At 44.7% G+C, this 17,357-nt stretch overlaps 1 non-coding gene across 1 annotated transcript; it reads left to right on the top strand.

The window, feature by feature from the left end:
* The first annotated feature begins 10,080 nt into the window (after nt 1–10,080).
* On the top strand, nt 10,081–10,186 carry LOC122939743. The gene has a single exon (XR_006390164.1). It is a non-coding gene; the product is annotated as a U6 spliceosomal RNA (small nuclear RNA).
* Nucleotides 10,187–17,357: the final 7,171 nt, after the last annotated feature.

The following is a 17,357-nucleotide window of genomic DNA, read 5'->3' as shown; positions in this document are numbered from 1 at the left end:
AATTGACCTTAGATTCAGTTGCCCCTGAAGGGCGCTATAATTCTGACATAATCCACCCAGCCTCCTCTCCCAAGGACATCAGGATGTTGACATAATCCAGGTAAGCTACTGCCTTCATAGTCAGCACCCATATTACGAAGAGGATGGGGATCCGCTGTGTCTACGGAGCAGATTTGAATTGGGGATATTCCTAAGGGCATTAAGTGGCCCCCTGGTCTTCACCTTTTAATCCCTATACAGGGATGTGGACTGCATGGAAGGGGGAAACAACAGGCCGCTACCTCTCTCTGTTTCTTTTCAGTAGAATGAACAGATGTCAGTAGACACTGGTACGAAACAGTCATTGGTCAGGCAAAACCATAAGGACAGCCCAAGGCAAAGGCATGCAGAATTTGTCAGTCTCAAGGTCAGGGAACGCAGCTCAGGGTCAGTACGGAGAGTAATCTGAGGTCAGGCAGCATAGGGTCAAATCTGGAGTCTGGTAGAAGTCAGTACATGGGAGAGTGAAAAAAGACAGGTAACACACCTTTGCTGGAGGTGCTATTATTAGTCAAGGGTGGCCATCCATGATTGGGGAGAATTAGAGTGCATGCATGCTGGCCCTTTGAGAGATGGAGGAAGAATGTACCCTACAGGCATGGAACAGAACATAGGAAGCAGGCCTCAGCCTGCATGGAGTGGAGGAGCAGGACTCCTCTGGGGCTGAGTCCAATGGGCAGAAGGAAAGGGATGGAACAGTGGAGCGGGTGAGCAAAGCGGCACCTGTGCCCACCAACGGGAGTGGTGCAGCGTCGGTCATGGATCATAACAACTTAACATCTGAGCCATCCTGACTCCACTAGAGGTTGGCTATCATTTCTCTAACTTTTCAGAAGTGGAAACTTCTTTGCTCCTTGAGTTTTCAGCCAATCAGCAACCCCACCCCCAGACAGACCCTATGTCAAAAAGACCAACTAGAGTTACGATCAACCTAATCAAAGACTTTTCTAGCTTAATCCAGGTTTCACAGGTATCTTCTCAATTCCTAAATGTACTCTATCTCTATCTCCTGAAACCCAAAGACAGCACCCAAATAAGTTAAAAATAGCGTTGAGCAGGTGATTCGATCCGGGTCTAAAAAAATTCAAAGTGGATTGAAAGAACTCCAATTTCCCTGAAAAGTTCTGTATGGCAATGTGATGTCTCCTAGGATCGTATGCAACTCATTGCAAGTGCTTTAACCAAGACAGCATTGGTATTCTTAAAGGGACATTGACATACATAGGTAATGGTAACCTTTCGGCAGCTGTTGGTAACAAACTGCCGCTTGAAAATATTGCTCTGTAGGATATCTTATGTTTTCAAAAAATAGTAAAAATAAATTAAGCTTTTTGGCAGCAAGTACCTGATGGTGTGATCACACTGCCTGGGGTCATGTGATCCTTTTCTTTCCTATCTTTTGATCTAAAAAATGGCTGAAAATGAATGCCTGAAAAACTTTCAGTTTTTTTTTTTATTTGGAATCATTTTGCTAATTTCTAGTTAAAAATATAAAAACAAGCATTGCTCGGCTATCCCCCACCACTGCCATAAAGATGCAGCCCTGTCCCAGCTGCTCTCCATGTCCTGGTTACTTCTTGACACAGAAAATGGCTGGAAATATCCAGTCATCCAATTACTGGCTGAGATGGGTCAGCACTAGAGTTGAGCGAACCCGAAATGCAAAGTTCGGGTTCGTATTGAACTTTGCGAGTTCGGGTACTCAGACTGAAGTTCAGGTTCGGGTTTGGTGTTCGGGAGATTTTATTATTTTCCGTTATAACATGGTCTTAACATCTTAAAACAGAATGCTAAATAAAATGTCTACTGAGGGGTTAAAAATAAAAAAAACTCACCTAATCCACTTGATCGCACAGCCGGTATCCTCTTCAGGACCTGCAAAAGGACCTGCGGTGACGTCATCGCGCTCACCACATGGTAAGCGCGGTGAAGTCACCACAGGTCCTACTGAATGAAGATAGAAGGACCTATGATGATGTCACTGCGCTCGCCACGTGATGAGTGCGGTGATGTCACCGCAGGTCCTTCTATCTTCATTCAGCAGGACCTGCGGTGACGTCACCATGCTCACCATGTGGTGACGTCACCGCCGGTCCTTTTGCAGGTCCTGAAGAAAGAAGAGGATACCGGCTGTGCGATAAAGTGGATGAGGTGAGTTTTTTTTTTAACCCCTCAGTAGACATTTTATTTAGCATTCTGTTTTAAGAATGCAATTATTTTCCTTTATAACCATGTTATAACGGAAAATAATAAAGTGAAGTTCGGGTTCCTATTGACTTAAATGGGGTCTGAGTTTGGGGTGAAGTTCGGGTCAAGTTCAGGTCCCGAACTAGAACTTTGACCTGAAGTTCGGCCAAACCCGACGAACCCGAACTTCCACGGGTTCGCTCAACCCTAGTCAACACTGCCAGAACTTATTATGCCAGATCCTCCGAGCATCTTGGCCTCCTCTAGTATTTAGGTATCAAGTCTCTTACGTCTCTGGACGTAGTCTCGTACGTCTCTGGATTAACTGGACCTCAACAGGCCAAGTACCAAAAAGTAATGGGAAGTCTTCTTAGAAGACTGGAGACCATTGCTGCAGCAGGAGGGTGGTTAGGGTCCTCTGTTTTGAAACCTATGGATGTGATGTTGAATGTCCACACACTGAGGCATGTGGTGTATATAGCATAGAACCTTTTGTCAAGGATAGCGTTCTCAGGATATGACATCATCAATATCTGACCGGCAAGGTTCCTACACCCCACAGGATAGGCCAGTTTTTGTCAACTAAATTTTATTGCTTTTGACCCTACAATCTAAAATAGATAGTATGTTTTTCCATCTAGAATAAAGTCGAATCATGTGGAAAGAAAAAATATGATTAGGAGTAAATCTATTTAGTTATTTATACAGTATGTTATGTGCCCTGCTAAAAGGAATATGTTTGTGTAAAATGACATGAGGCTTTGATACGCCAGAAAAAAGGAGCAGGTGCGTCGCAATGAAGGTTTTTGATCAAAAATTTTATGTATTTCCATATTGCACTTGAAGCTTTAGATCAAATGGGAAAAATGTTTCCAGTTACTGTTCATCTCCAACTCATTTCTAATTAATTTCAATGTATCAAATACATAAATAAAAATGAAATAACACATCTACAACGCGCACATGCTGCACAGAAATTAGAATAGATTTGGCAAGGCTTTCATTCACTTCAAAGTGGAGAGAGAACTGCAGAACGTTCCATAGAAATATCTGTTATTGAGCATTGAATTGTTCCATCAGATCTTTAACATAAAATCAGAGACATATGGGATTCCACCTGGAACTTTGAACAACTTCTTCCTAGTCTCATCATGTAGATATCTGTTCTAGATTGTACATTTGTCAGTCTTCTATGACGGACGACCAGCAGGATGCAAAGTATCACATATTTACCCATCTGTGCTCTAGTGACATCTCTTCTTTTATCTAGCCAGGGCCACAATGGAGTCTTGTGGTGGGATAGGCAGAGATATGAGACAATGTGTGAGCAATAGGTGCAGCTGTCCGACCAATATAGAGCCAGCACACTAGATTTGGTAAACCATTGCTTGCTAAAATTGTGGTGGCTCTTCAAAGGTGGAGTTTATCTCCATCTATGATGACAATGGATTGGACCATACTGAACTGGAGTTAAAGTGCTGACTCTTGCAAACCTCTCGACCCTTGTCAACTCTCTGTGTTTTCCAACAAAAGATTTTTAGATTTCATCCCACAGAATTTCTGGTGACTAAACAGACAAAGTCGTTGTCTGATTTGGACAATTCCTTTTTGTTGCAAGGGTTCGTAGAAAAGAAAATGATCACAGGCTGCACCATTGATGGGACCTCTAGCAATTATCTGTGATGTAAACATCAGTGGGTGTGGAGCCACTCTGTCAACCAACCATTTTGACTTTGAGCTAAACGTAAAGCCGTTGTCCTAGTAGTCCGCTGGCATCCACCTTTTAACCCTATATAGGAATCTGAACTTTTCTGGACTGCACTGGAGCAACCAGGCTGCTACCTCTTGGAGTAGTCCCTCTGTGGTGACAGCTGACCTACAGAGATTGGAGATACCAATATGGGGCACTGAGGGTTTAGACAAAAATTCATAGTCAGTAACACGCCAAGGTCAGGGGAGGCAGAATTTGTGCACATCTGAGAAACAAGTCCGAACGTCAGGGCAGGCAGCTCAGAGGCAGTAGGTTGATCAGGCACAGGTCAGAACAAGCAGCAGAGGGTTAGAATCTGCACATGGCCAAACAAACAGATACGGCACATCTTCACAGAAACTTGCAAGCTATACAACCCATTACTCAGCCAAAGAAAGAGAGAAACAGCACAGCATATATAACTTTTAGGACTCGGTATTAAATTACTCTGGATAAAAAACACTGTAAATAAAAAGTACAATTCTGACCTGTAATACTCCCGCTCAAGCACTGATAAGGGATTGTATAAAATAGTGAAATCATGGGGTTAACAGAAGTCTGTGTGATTCAATGACTACATTGAAGCAATAAAAGTACAGAGCATTTCTAAAAAGCCTGCATTACTCTGTGATTTAATCAGAGGATAGAGCAGGGACAATATATCTGTATAAAGACTTTATGCCTCGGAATGCAGTGCAGCTTCAGGAGTACAGAGCAGGGGCCATGCATTTCCATAAAGCCTCAGAGACTATGCGACTCCATTATCATTCTAGGAGGGACTACTCCATTAAAGCTCCAGATTTTGCCTTCCCCATTAATGTTGGGTGATTATGTAAGTACATTTACAACTTCAACAGTACAGAGCAGGGGCTATTCATATCTATGAAGCCTGTGTGGCTATGTGACTACATTACAGCTCCAAAGGTAAAGAACAGAAGCAATCCAATCAATTCTTTAGCTCCAGGATTAGAGATCCGGAATTCTGCATTTCCAAAAAATGCTGGGCGACTTGGTGACGACTAGGGATGAGCGAATCGTCTTCGGATGAAACATCCGAAGTCGATTCGCATAATACTTTGTTTGAATACTGTACGGAGAGAGCCCCCCGTACAGTATTAGAATGTATTGGCTCCTATGAGCCAAAGTTATTACATCGCAAAGTCTCGCGAGACTTCGCATAATAACTTCATAAATCAATTTCTACTGTAAAAACCATTTCCCGAACTCAGGTTCGGTTCCAAGGTACCACTTGCTCCAAAGTCGATTCGCTCATCCCTAGTGACAACATATCTGGGAGTAAATAGCAGGCGCTATGTATTTCCATTAAGCTTGCATCACATGGTAACCACATTAAAACCCCGAGAGTAAAGAGCGGTGGCTATTTATTACCATGAAGTCTGTGTGATGTAGCAACTTTATTACTATTCCAGAAGTTTGGACCAAGGTCTGTGTCTTTCCATAAAGACTGGATGACTCTGGAACTACATTACTGTTCTGTAGCTGCTAAAAATGGGTGCTTGAGCTATTTTCTACACTCATTAAGGGCTGTACAGAGAAGGCACACTGGGCCAGTTCTGGCTACTCTAAAAACGAGGATCTTTAGCATGGCTATCCAGTAATCATTAGTTTGCTTGATGCTAATGATACGCCTGTCAGTACATAAGCAAACATACATACAGCTTGCCATACTTGCCCGAGGACCCAGTTATTTCCAAATATGCCCCCACTGAAAATGATTGGTCTCCATAGCCAGTGTTATCATCATGATCATCATCATCAGCAGCCTGGTCCTCCTCCACCACCAACTCCTTCTCCTCCTACTCTTCCTTCTGCTCCAGTGGTAGCTCCTTATTCTACTCCACTTCCTCCAACATGGAACTTTGTCTGTTTGGGTCCCAAACAGCTGCAGGTTGGCCAGCAAAATGTGGAAGATGTTCTTCTTCCACAATCCCTTGTTGAATCACCGTAAGCGTTTGTTCTAATATAAATATCAAGGGATGACATTGTTGATGCCGGCATTGTCCCTAATGACAAATCTGGTAACCTTTTCGAAGGGCACGACACGTGTCCCTGATGAGCTGCCACTGCCTGGTCTCAATCACATGCTCCCTGCTGTGGTGCTCTGGTGCATGACGTAATCATTGATCACATTCTGCTGCTTGTACAGATGCTCCTGCATATATAAGATAGAATTCCAGGGAATTGGAATATCACAAATGAAGCAGTGCAATGGCATACCGTTCTGTTGCTGCAAGTCCAGGAGGATGTTCGTAGCCACATAAGAATGGCTGAAATGCACTTGACTGTACACAGCCAGCACCTTCTGCAAGCTGTGATACTTTTACTAAAAGCATTGTACCACTAAATTTATCACACGCTCCACACTCCCCCAAATGTAGTATGGCCATGATGTTCCTGCCATCATCACTCACCACCTTGCTTAGGGCTTATGCACACAAACATATTTTTAGTCTGCACCCAATCTGTATTTTTTGCGGGGCAGATGCATTTTTGGCAGGATCGATTCACTTCAACGGGGCCGCAAAAGATGTAGACAACACACCCGTCTGCTGTCCGCATCTGTAACACCCCCAAGTGGCATTACCACTCCTACACCCTGCTTCTGTCTGTATATGCAACAACCATGTCATTTTTTGCTTCTATTCCAGGTCCTCCATGTAGTGTGCATTTCTTCCTATGCATTTGTATTGTTCATGCAATAACCTGGTTCCCCAGCGGGTGGCAGCAGACTTGGCAGTGCTACTTTACAGAGGGTGGAACCTGGCTTTCCAGCTCTCTTATACTCTCCTCCAAGGAGAAAGTAAGATCTAGTCAGAACCAGTTAGTTCCTGTTCTCCATGCTGTAGGGAAAGAAAGCAGATGCTCGTCCCTCTGGGACAGAGCTCTCCCTCAAAGCCAACCAGGACAAGAAGTTCCTAGGATCACAGTAATAGACAGACTCAGAACAACAGCATCAAGCAGGAAGGAAAGCATTCCTATTTAATATTGCTGACATAGCAGAGCTGAGAGAGTACACCACAGATTCAGTAGATAGAAGTTTGTTGTGCAGAAGTTGTTTGCCTGTCAAAGTCCTGCTAAAACCTCTTGGGAACCAAGACAAGTTCTGTGGATTGTTTGGATTATCGTTTACACACAAAGTAAAGCAACTGTTGAACTTCCATACAACTAAGTCTGGACTCAACTTTATTTCTACACTATCCAAGTTAACTGCCGCTTTTGCACTGCCTTGGTCAACCATGTCTGGGATCCACTCGTATTAAGGTAGGAGCACCGTGACAAAGTGTTACACAACATCTCCAAGGATATTGCGGCTTATTTAACACCACTCTGGCCTTCCTACACTGGGTACCAACACTACAATCTACAAAGGGTAATCCATGTCCTCGTTGCTTAACTGCAACTGGCGTCACGTTTACTTGCTCTTTAAGAGGGACATATTTCATAGAAACCTCCCAAGGGGCAAGGGACAGTCCAAAGGGGAAGCGGCTGCCGACAGCCAATCCCCCCTGCTGCTTTTCCTTACTGCCTGTCTCTGCCAGCATAGAATGCGGCACGTCCACTAGCGTGCTATGCTATTTAAGCCAGCCTACTAAGTTCTTGTTCTGACTGGAGAGTGTGGCAGGAGAGAAAGGAAGAGGAGCAGCATGGCAGCGGTGCAGCAGCAAGCGCACATCTCTCACTCCTCGTGTCCTCTGGCCCTTTCAGTGCAGCCCCTGGCCCTTATCTGCGCCCCCCTGGCCTGTGCCCCCTGACCTGTGTCTGTGCCCCCCCCCAGCCCTATATGCACCTCCCTGGCCCTGGCCTGTGCCCCCCTGGCCCCTGTCTGCACCCCCCTGGCACCTGTCTGTGCCCCCTTGGCCCTTATCTGCACCCTCCTGGCCCCTGCCTGTGCCCCCCTCCCCGGCCCCTGTCTGCATCTCTTTGGTTCTTGTCTGTGCCCCCTCTGGCCCTTATCTGCACCCCCCTGGCTTTGGCCCTCCCTGGCCCCTGTATGCACCCCCTGGTCCCTATCTGCATATCCCTGGTCCTTGTCTGTGCCTCCCTGGCCCTGTCTGCACCCCTTTCCCTTGTCTTCGCCCCTGGCCATTGTTTGTGCCCCTGGCTCTTATCTGCACCCCCCCCCCTGGTCCTGGCATGTGCTCCCCCGGCCTCTGTCTGCACCTCCCTGGCCCTTATATGTGCCCTCCCTGGCCCTTGTATGTGCCCCACCTGGCCCTTGTTTGTGCCACTGGCCCTTGTCTGCACCCCCCTGGCCTTTGCCTGCGCCCGCCGGCCCCTGTCTGCGCCCCCCTGGGCCTGGCCCGTCTGCGATCTTGACTAGCCAAAAGAGTGGGGTTTGCATGGGAGGATGGAGTTGCTAAGTGCGGCGGGGGTTGGGGGGGCGTACAAAAATTTGCTGTGGGGCCCAGTCACTTCTAGCTACGCCCCTGGTACCTATGTTTGTGTTTGAATGATCAGGGCTTATTTTAATCCTGTAGATCTTGCAGACTCGAGTCGTGTCGTCTTCCAGCACTGTGGAAAAAAATCTGCCATGAGGGAGATACTCTCATGTGCACTGCACAGAGCAAGAGGCAGCCAAGCTCAGCCTAGATCAGCAGCATGACCAACTCCTGAGCTGACCACAATAGAAGCATATCTGGCCCTGGCAGTTTTTGGATGTTTTTGGCTGTATGTTAACTCAGCTATCACCCTCCTTCTCTAATGTTACCTACTCCTATCAAGCAATTTTGCCCCCCTGATTCCCTCTTCTATGTTTGTTCTAAGTGCCACTATCACCAAGGTTACCACTGTCTCTACCACCATCACCGTGGCTGCAAGTGTCTCTGACTTGCACTTGAACCTTCTCTTCATGGCAGTCCAAACACTGGATGCAACTGAAAAGCTTCCTTGGGAATCAAGGAAAAGGAGAAGGAGGAATGTGTGAGCCTTGGCTTCAAGGCATAGTGTCATACTCAGAGGTTACATTGACATCACTATGCAGTGACTGAGAGGAGAAGTCAACCATCCAGCCCACAATCTCATCCTCTTCGTCTGGTGCCTACCAGAAGTGAGGGAGAACTAAAGCCTCCTGCTACTAATTGTTATGAAAAAGTTAGCCCGGCATGAACCGCTAGGCTAACACTAATACTCCTGGCCATACTTATAGTACCTACTAGCTGTTACTGCTGTTTGCACTGCTACAGCCACCCACATTTATTAAACGTTAGCAAAATTTTGGCTTTTTTGACTAATATATACAGGAAAAATTTTAAATTCTGTGATACAAACTCACTGTACACTGGAATTGAAGCACTAAAAGGCGCCAAATTGTGCACTTGAAAACAGTAGCAAATTGCAACTAATTTGGGGAAATAAAAAGTCATACTTGCGCATTGTATGCAACAAAATATATGCTGCTGGGGGTGCTAGAACTAGGCCTATAAAACAGTTATGAACTGTAGAAGCTTTCAAACAACTTTTTTAGAAAAATGTCTGGCTCGTGCACAGAAAAAAAGAGAACTGTCTTGTAAAATGTTTCTGCAGGATTTTTGTGCAGGTAGTGCAAGACATGAACAGCTACAGCAGCTGCAGTCACTGTAAGACACCCAATCCCAGCACACTAACTGCCCCTATGCTCTAGTAATTCAATTTACCTAACTAAATACTGTATGTCCCTATACTGTCCCTGCAATAACCTAATATGGCTGGCTTGTGTCTGTAATTGGTGTCTGCCAAAAACATGGCAGACACATCCTTCCACAACAGTGGCTGAGAGCCTCACAGACCAGCCAGTATACTCCCTCCTCATTGGCTGCCTGCAAAGTATTCTGCGCAAGCCCGCCAGCTGGGGCCTCCCAATGTCATGTGATCCTCTGTCTTCATCCTCCCTGCCCTGTCTCCCTCACTAGTGTACTGAAAATGGTTGGCATCGTTTTACATGTTTTGTCCAAAGCGAATCGGCAAAATTACGGATTCATTTGGCAGAAGAATTTTTGTGAAATTGGTGGTGACAAATCCGATTTGTTTAGAATTTATTCGCTCATCTTCACTCCGCTGCCATTCACTGTTTTTCAGTCCGCAAATCGCTCATCTTCAAAATACAGATACTCGCTTGGCAGCACATAGACTAAAATTGGAACGATACAGAGAAGATTAGCATGGCCCCTGCGCAAGGATGACACGTAAATTCGTGAAGCGTTCCATATTTTTTCTTTGTGGCATGGCTCGGAGAAAAGGTACCTCACCTTCTCGGAACTGTGTAGCAAATTTGTGTTGGCTCTATCACAATTTCTGGCATACCTCCAAATAATGGGATTTCTAAAACCAAGGCTCCTAGATATTTCAAAGGAATTTGCCCCTCCGCGATATGGCTTACTTATTCAGGGAAACACTTCAACCCCTCATTCTCTGTCTGATGTGACACTCGGATTGAGAACGGTATGCCCAAGCTCTTGGTTTCTCTGTTCAAACCCTGGAGCAAACTGCTGCAGATCCTGGAGCTGCAGGATAAAATTCTCAGGGTTGGGGAAGGGTTAGGAAGGCAATACCTAACGAAGTATGGAGAGTAACCCAATTTAAAATAATGCATAGGGCAATCTACGGATTTTATGAATCTCGCCATCTACAGAAGGCAAACAGAATTACTAGCTGTCCCAAATGTCATCACCCAAACTCCGACCTATTACATGGTCTATGGTTATGGGCAAACTCGAAGACATACTGGGAAGGAGTAAACGTCTTAGCCGTCAATCCCATTGTCCCAGGACTTGGTTTTATTCCATTGGCAACCTGAGGGGCAGTCTGCCTCCCAAATAATACATGTGAGTCTTCTTGCAGCTAAAAGGTGTTTGTTGCAATGGTGGCTAAAACCCACAACCCCTCCGTCCAAGACGCCGTGACTGAACCGAAGACATTCTGATGCCTCCTGAACGGATTGCTCTCCATTCAGAATGCATGGGGATAAAACTGATCAGTTCTTTTCCGGTATTGAGCCCCTAGGACAAAACTCAGTACTGGAAAAGAAAAATATGCCAGATATTTTATTTTACCGTGTACGGAATAATGCAGACATTTAACGAGTTGATTTTCAAATAAAAATGTTTAAAAAAAATAATACGGACACTTTCTGTGGGCCCTTAATTTGCGGAACGGTCCCATGGATGTGGTCAACATACAAACGGCATTATTCACGTCAACACCATAGAATAGAAAAAATGTGGATTGGACGTGGACCAAAATATATGGTCATGTGAATGTGGTCTTACACTGGAGCTTGGTTTTATTAAATTTGGAGCAAGTGTGAAGTGGTTTCGCCACTGTCCGTTAAAGTATGCCAGGGGATTGCATAAAACCTAATCTGTAATCCAGACCTATTATTCACTCCACTTTTAAAGGTGGCAAAGCTCATGAAATGTTGCAACATTTCACCAAAAGTTGCAAAATAATTGCACAGTATGTAGCATGCGACACTGCTTACAACATTTTTACGCCACAAAACTGGCCTAGAAAATTTGATAAATGTCCCTCTAGGTGTTTTGCAACCGAGTCCATAATGCCTGGCCGAGCGGTGAATAAATACCAGGGTCTCCCATGGAGCACTGACCTCACCTTCACAGCGATGCTAGAAGCTGCATTAACATCTGTTCGTCGCTGCCAGGGCGGATTGCCTGTGACGAGCAGATAGCCTTGATTTAAAGCACTCTGCCTCATGGACAAGTGAAGTACATTAAGATGTTTGATCATGAAATGTTTGCTCCATGACTACTCAGGAATGAACGAGTAAAAACTAACTGAATCAGCATTCATTCTACCCAATGCCGGAGATCAAAGGAGACGGTGCTTACCATGAGTGCCGCCTCGCCCCTGCCTGATCATTAGGCCATTCACAGTCATTAACACTACATCAACTATATTGACAAAGTGGTAATAAAATCAACAGCTTCTAATTCTTAGATTGAATCACAGCCAAAGCACATTTGGTCCTGTCACCACATATCACCGCCGACGATGCTTATCAACAGAAACCTCCACCGAAGACTACAATGATCTATGCAAACCTAGGAAAAAATGTTATGATAGGGCAGGCGAGAGTGCCCATCCATCAGAAGGTGGGAGCGGTAAATAATGACTGGGACTAAATCAAGGGTAAAGGATTCTGCTGAAACAAAACGTAACGAGTATGATTCCTACTCACTTCTTCCAAAAAATATTTATCTCCACAGGGAGGAGCATTATAGCAGTTATATTCATTTAACTAGGGAGTATTATTACAGTGGAAATATTTTTCTATATTTTTGTACAGGGGCGGTATTATAGTAGGTATATTCCTGTACATAGGAGCAGTATTATAGTAGTTATATTCTTGTACATAGGAGGCAGTATTATAGTAGTTATATTCTTGTACATAGGAGCCGTATTATAGTAGTTATATTCTTGTACATAGGAGGCAGTATTATAGTAGTTATATTCCTGTACATAGGAGCAGTATTATAGTAGTTATATTCTTGTACATAGGAGCAGTATTATAGTAGTTATATTCTTGTACATAGGAGGCAGTATTATAGTAGTTATATTCTTGTACATAGGAGCCGTATTATAGTAGTTATATTCTTGTACATAGGAGGCAGTATTATAGTAGTTATATTCCTGTACATAGGAGCAGTATTATAGTAGTTATATTCTTGTACATAGGAGGCAGTATTATAGTAGTTATATTCTTGTATATAGGGGGCAGTATTGAAGTAGTTATATTCTTGTACATAGGAGGCAGTATTATAGTAGTTATATTCTTGTACATAGGAGGCAGTATTATAGTAGGTATATTCTTGTATATAGGAGCAGTATTATAGTAGTTATATTCTTGTATATAGGAGGCAGTATTATAGTAGTTATATTCTTGTACATAGGAGCAGTATTATAGGAGTTATATTCTTGTACATAGGAGCAGTATTATAGTAGTTATATTCTTTGTCAATTGTCTTTTTATTGAAAAGCATCAAGAAAAGCATAACATACAATGATGTATACAACCAGATTCTTGCAAACGATCATATCCGCAAATGACAAATGCATAGACATTATGCTTAAGACATATGAAAAGCATCAAGAAAAGCACCGCATACAGTGATGTATATGTCAAGATTGTTGCGAACAATCGTATCCGCAATTGACAGATGCAAAGACATATAAAAGGTGCATTTTCCATGTCAAGGTCAGGAAATATTGGCAATTGACAATCAAAGTATAACCTGAGGTAGGTAAGGTCAACATAAACTAATAAAGGGGGGGGGGGGGGGATACAAAATGTCCCTAGAACTGGACAGATACGGTCCAGGCAGTTGAGGTGCATGTGATGGATCCAAAGAGAGGAAGATGGTTGGCTTCTTCCTTTCCTGCTAATGTGTCTGTCACGACTATGAGGCTATCATAAGGTTGTTATCTGCTAAAAAACCCTAAGATGCTGAAGTACCATTCACTCGCCTATACTCAACCCATGGGGCCCATAACTTCTTATGTTTCTCGTGTGTCCTAAGTTCCCACCCTGCCAGTTCTTCCATACGGTGTATATGATCTAGTTTGTTTAACCATTGAGAGACTGTAGGGGGGTCTTCACTCAGCCACTTTTGGGGGATGAGTAAGCGTGCAGCTTGAATCAGGTGTGTAGGAAGCTTGTTCTTTGATGGCAAAAGGTCCTTTGTTGGGAGCCATAAAAGGACCAGTTGAGGGGATAATGTCAGTTTAATGTTTAGAATTTCGTTAATGATCCGGGAGACGTTATCCCAGTATCCTCTTATTTTAGGACAGGACCAGAAAATGTGAAGAAGAGTGCCACCCTCCTCTCCACATCTCCAGCACCTGTCGTGGTCACTCAAGCCACTAAGAAATAGTTGTTTGGGGGTAAGGTACCACTGCGTGAGAACCTTATATGAATGTTCCTGGATCTTCACACAGCGGGAGAAGCCATGCGAGTGAGCGTGCATGCGGAGAATATCCGTCTCTGAGAAAGTGGTCTGAAGGTCGTTGGCCCAGGTGTGAACATATTGTGGGGTTATGCGGCGCTGAGGCGTATTCAAGGCCGTATATATGTTAGATATCAATTTGCGTTGAGGGGAGGGAGGGCTCGCTAGCTTCTCGAACCATGTCGAGGTCAGTACACATGGTTTCTGGGTGAGTAGCTGTTTCCCAGCAGCCGTTATAGACATGAGGTCTAGGAAGTTAGCTGCCTTCCAAATCAGACTGAGTGGGTGTTGTTCCGGTAGGGTGCCGCATACTTTCCCTATAAAATCGGCTGCGGAAAAACTTCTGAATCTGTGCCAGATCTGTGAGACCAGAGTACCTGAAGACTGGATAGTGTGTGGTATAAGGTCTGCTGGCATCGCACCGGGAGGGTTCTGTAGGAGCCCGTGAGCCTTATTGAGCTGTTTAATGACCAAACTGGTGCCCTTTAGGAGCACGTAGGAGTGCAGTGATGCATTGGATTGACCCCATAAAGCTGCTTTTTGCTGTTGGGTAAGCTGCACTAGTTCCAATTCCGTGCCCAATGTGTGATAGGCAGGGGAGTGGAGCTGCAACCACCTCTTCAGGTGTATGGCCCTATAGTATGTTTGGACATCTGGCAGTGCTATACCTCCATGACCACGCCCCAGTACAAGCCTCTGGTGAGGAGCCCTAGCCTTCTTCCCACCCCACAAGTAAGTCGCAAATAGCCTACGGAGCTTTGTAAAGTACGAGTTAGGTAGGAATATTGGCAACATCTGTAGTATATACATAATTTTTGGAAGGACAAACGCTTTTAAGATATTCTTCCTTCCCATCCAAGAGGAATAGGGGAGGCGTAGTGATTGAAGCAATTTTTGGACCTCTGTTAATAGGGGAGCATAATTGAGCCGAAATAGATCGTCCGTGGACGCGGAGATCTTAACCCCCAGATAGGAAACACATGTGGGTTGCCATTTGAAGGGCGTAGTGGTTTTTAAAATGGCTATAGAGCTCGCCGGGGCAGTAATATTTAAAGCTTCTGACTTGGAATAATTCATTTTGTAGTTCGAAAGCCTACCATACTCCTCAAATAGCTTCAGAAGATGCGGGAAGGCCTCGACCGGGTTGGAGACCATGATCAGTAAATCGTCGGCATAAGCCACATTAATATATTCTGCACCGTTATCTCCTGTTTTCACCCCCCGAATATCTACATGCTCCCTAATAGCCTGAAGGAGAGTCTCCATGACCAGTATATACAAGGCGGGAGATAGGGGGCAGCCCTGACGCGTCCCATTACAGATGGGGAAGGACGGAGACAATGTACCGTTGACCCTGATTTTTGCGCTCGGGCCTTTATATAGGGACATGACAGCTTCCTGAAATCTTGTCGGGATTCCAAACCTCGACATTGTCCTTCTCATGAAATCCCAGCTCACCCGGTCGAAGGCCTTCTCCGCATCAACACTAAGAAGCGCTAAAGGGAGATTTTTCTTCTTGGCCCACTGTATTGCAGTGATCAGTCTACAGGAATTGTGGTTCCCTTCCCTCCCAGGAACAAAGCCAGATTGGTCGGGGTGAATGAGTTTGGGGAGCAGGCGACTCAGCCGTGTTGCTAGTAGTTTGGCCCAAATTTTTATATCTACGTTAAGTAGTGAGATTGGCCTATAGCTACCGCAGAGAAGGGGATCTTTCCCAGGCTTTGGGAGTATGGTGACTGTGGCCTCCAGAGATTGCTTATGTAGGGTTTCCCCGTTCAGGAGTGCATTGCACCACGTTACTAGATGTGGGATCAATATATCTGGGAATTTTTTATAATAGCCCACCGGGAATCCATCCGGGCCGGGGCATTTGCCCATGGGCATAGAGGTTAGCAGGGTTTTTACTTCGAGTTCAGTGACCGGCTCTAATAAGGTATCACCTTCTTGTGGAGATATTTGGGGTAAACTAAGGCCTCTCAGAAACAAGTCTGTTGCTTCTTGTAATGAAGGGTCTGGGTGGTCTGGGTCCGATAGGCCATAAAGTTGTTTGTAGAATTCCTGGAATTCCTCTGCAATATCAGCTGTTTTATGCAGCATACTACCATTTCTGGATTTGATGTTGGGAATAAACATGGAATCTCTCTTTTGTTTCGTGAGGGAAGATGTTAACTTAGATCCCTTGTCCCCATGGGAATAATGTTTATATTGGGCGTATTGGTAGGCTTTAGCGTTTTGGATGTTTAAATGGTCTTTTAGCTGCGATCGCAGCTTGTTCAGTTCTGTCTGAACTTTTATTGCTTTAGACCGTTTATGGACCGCTTCTTTGTCTGCTATCTGAACCAAGAGATCCTGAATGATCTTTTGCTTCTCTTTCTTGACTCTGCTGCCTAAGGCTATTAATTCTCCCCGGATAACCACCTTATGTGTCTCCCAAAGTGTCGTCTGGGGCATGCCGGGTGTTGCATTTACTACAAAGAAGTCCCTTAATTTTTGTCCTAGGATCAAGGTATCTGCTTGTCTATCCAATAACGTCTCGTTTAGACGCCACTGTCTGACTGAGGCTGGTAAGCTGGAGAATCTAAGGGCAGCGGAGACTGGGGCGTGGTCAGAGACGGTCACAACACCTATGTCTGCCGAGTCCACCATATCTACAGCGTTGCTGGACAATAATATGTAATCTAACCGTTTATGCGATTTATGCGGTGCGGAGAAAAAAGTAAAATCCCTAGTATCTGGGTGGGCCAGTCGCCAGACATCTAGCAGGTTCATATCTGAAATGTATCTGTTTATACATCCTAAAGCTGACTGGGTTAACTGGGAGGAACCATCAGAGGCATCAATGATGGGATTCAACGTAACATTGAGGTCTCCCCCAATCAACCTAATCCCCTCAGCGAATAGCTCTAGTTTACTCAGAGTGATCTTGATCCAACGTTTCTGACCACGGTTAGGGCTGTATAAACTGGCAAGCGTAACCTTTTGTGTACCAATGAGGCCCTTCACGAATATGAAGCGGCCCTCAGGGTCCGTCAGCTTAGATAACAATGTAAATGGTACTCTCTTAGAAATAGCAATACCCACCCCTCTCTTTGCCTTTTCAAAAGCACTAAAATACCAGTGCTGGAAGTATGGGTTTTGAATTTTGGGTATATGAGACTCTTTAAAATGCAGCTCCTGAAAGAAGCAGATATCGGTGTTATTCTTTCTTAGCAGACGGATGACCTGAGAGCGCTTTTGTGGGGTGTTAAAGCCCCTAACATTGTACGTTGTACATTTAATGGACGACATCATTGCAAGAATAGGGCAACTTTGGAACCGAAAATTCCAGACATGCACATTTGACCGTATCTAGGGGGTGAACAGAAAACTTCACAACTAAATACTCTGTCAACATGACAAATAGTACTGTGTAATGGCCCCCA

This window comes from Bufo gargarizans, chromosome 5 (assembly GCF_014858855.1).
Source record: "Bufo gargarizans isolate SCDJY-AF-19 chromosome 5, ASM1485885v1, whole genome shotgun sequence".
NCBI lineage: Eukaryota > Metazoa > Chordata > Amphibia > Anura > Bufonidae > Bufo > Bufo gargarizans.
This window is presented reverse-complemented; position numbering and strand designations above follow the sequence as displayed.